Here is a 2,573-nt window from a genome sequence, read left to right on the forward strand (position 1 = left end):
CTTTGTTGTTGTTGAGGAGGAGTGAGCATCTGAGAGTTCAAAGCATTGTTATTTGAGTAGCTTAGATTGGGATGCTTGTTGATGCCTGAATTGTAGTATTGATTCTGCCTTTGATAACCTCCCATGAAGTTAGCTTCTTCATTTGACCCTTCTGGAACACATTCACCGTTGGGATGTTCTTCACCACATAAGTCACACTTGATTGCAGCTACTTGTTGTTGTTTATGGGCCAAAGTGAAGCCTTGAAACTCCTTAGTTAGAGCTTCGATTTGTTTGTTCATAGCTGCTTGGTTCGCAAGGATAGCAGTTTGTTCACTCACCCCAAACACTCCTCTTTCTTTCTTTTTAGCTTCAGCACGATACTCATTTCCAGCCATGTTTTCTATCAAAGCTTGGACTTCATGATCAGTTTTGCTCTTGAGACTACCTCCCGCGGAAGCATCTAAGAACATTCGAGTGTTTGGTGTTACCCCCTCAGTGAAGATTTGGAGGTATTGCTTCTCGGTGAACTCATGATTAGGGCATCTCTTGAGAAGCAAATTGAATCGCTCCCAAGCATCATACAATGATTCACCTTCTCCTTGCTTGAAGTTAGAGATCTCCATCTTCTTGTCCCAATACTTAGACATAGGGAAGTATTTCTCCAAGAACTTCAGCTCTAACTCTTCCCATGTTTGGACAGTCCCGTTTGGAATTGTTAGCAACCAATCTTTTGCTCTTCCCGTCAAGGTGAAAGGAAATAGCCTTAGCTTCTTTTGTGCTTCAGTCACGGTGGCTGGTTGCACACAAAACTCGCAGGTTTCAGCAAAACGGCTCAAGTGTTCATGAGGACTCATAGCTTCAGTCCCATCGAATTGCTTGTCCCTCAAACCGTTGAGGACAGTTGTCTTGATGTCGAACGCTACGGGGTTAGCTGGTTGAAAAGTGTGGGTCAGTTGACCGCGATGAGTGGCTAACCCGTAGTCTCCAAGCTTAGGTCTTGGTGGTACAACTCCTTCTCCTTCCATAGTTGCAGATTTAGGAGAAGAGATTGTTTCAGATTCACTTGAGAGTTGCTCCGGTACTTGTTCTCGAACACCCGGTGGAACGGATTGAGCTAACCTTTGCGATCGGACAGCTTTCCGAAGTGCTCTAGCAGTTCTTTCAATTTCCGGATCGTACTCTAAGTCGTCCGAGCTCTGTTTACCTCGCATAAACAGCAAAATACCTTAGTAGCACTGCACAACGCAAAGTAATCAAGTGAATATGAAAACAGAAAAATAAAAAATTAAAAACAGAAAAATTAAATTGCAAAAACCCTAAATTATAACGTAATTGCCTTGTTGAAATAATTCAACAGTCCCCGGCAACGGCGCCAAAAACTTGACAGAAGATTGGCAAGTGCACCAATAACTATCGAAGTAGTAAAAATATCGTTCCCACGAGGACTGTTTTTAACTTCAATTATTCAATTTCGTTATAAAAGTAGGATGTATAAAAGTTTATTTTGTTTTGCCACTAGGCAGTAGATTTGGTTTGATTTTAAGAAATCAAATAAAAAAGTAAAGATTTGATTAAGAAAATAGGAGAGAGATGAGATCAGGTCTTCGAATCCTCTATGTTTCCCCTAATTGGTTACTGCACCTATTATTACTAATGATTCTCTAGTTTCACGATAGTTAACAAATTAGCCCTAATCAATCCCTTGAGTTAGGACCCTCTTTTTAAACTACAACCCCTAATTCCTTAGGTGGTCTAATAATCATCAAAGGTTTAAGCACGTTAACCTAATATCACTAACAAACGATTATCCATTCCTAGACTAACCATGTTTATTAGAACAATTCAATTAGGTCTAAGTCGAAAGCTATGGTCAGTAGTCATTCGATCTCACAAAATCATGTTTATATTTGATCAGGATATAAAAAGCAGTAAGAACAATTGAATTGAATGAAAACTAGAATATCATTAATAAGTAATAGAGTTTCACAGCAACATATGATCAATTAGGGTTACATAGGTTCATCTCCGACCTAATCTCTAAGAGATTTAGCTACTCATAATTGAGTTTACAAATAGCATAATCAATGAAAGAATTAAAACATACATAAACTGGGTTAGAGATGATGAAATCCTCTCCGCTGCAGCCTTCTGGGTGTTAAAATCGCACTTTCGTTCTCCAAAATCGTAACCCCTGTTCTTCAGATTGAGTGCAGTATTTATAGAAGTCATGGGCCTGACCCGTCAAAATCGTGCCGCGCCATGTATATAGGCGTGCCGCGATTTCCCTCAAACAGGGAGGATGTAATTTTGCTTCAAAAATCGCAGCACGGCTTGAAATTGGCGTGGCGCGATTTCCTTCGAACAGACTTCAAATTTTAAGCTTTTTGCACTCCAGAACAGTATAAATTGCATGAGAACTCTATCAAAATGTCACAATAAGTCCCTAATATTACGTAATGACAGAATGTCATCATCGAGTCTAACGTGAGAAACAAGACGGGGCATTTGGTTCTAGCTGATAGCATGTCAGTTTATATTGAAAGGGAAATTAGTGCGTACTAGTTCCGAGTAAATTATTTATGATTACAAGT

The 2,573-nt window shown here is 39.6% G+C and overlaps 1 non-coding gene across 1 annotated transcript; it reads left to right on the forward strand.

Annotated features, from left to right (window-relative positions):
• The first annotated feature begins 507 nt into the window (after positions 1 to 507).
• LOC146898774 (small nucleolar RNA R71) lies at positions 508 to 614 on the forward strand. Its single transcript, XR_015024396.1, has one exon. It is a non-coding gene; the product is annotated as a small nucleolar RNA R71 (small nucleolar RNA).
• The last annotated feature ends 1,959 nt before the right edge of the window (positions 615 to 2,573 follow it).

This window comes from Medicago sativa, chromosome 8, assembly GCF_051527215.1.
Source record: "Medicago sativa cultivar Bolivia chromosome 8, Bolivia_mono, whole genome shotgun sequence".
Lineage (NCBI taxonomy): Eukaryota > Viridiplantae > Streptophyta > Magnoliopsida > Fabales > Fabaceae > Medicago > Medicago sativa.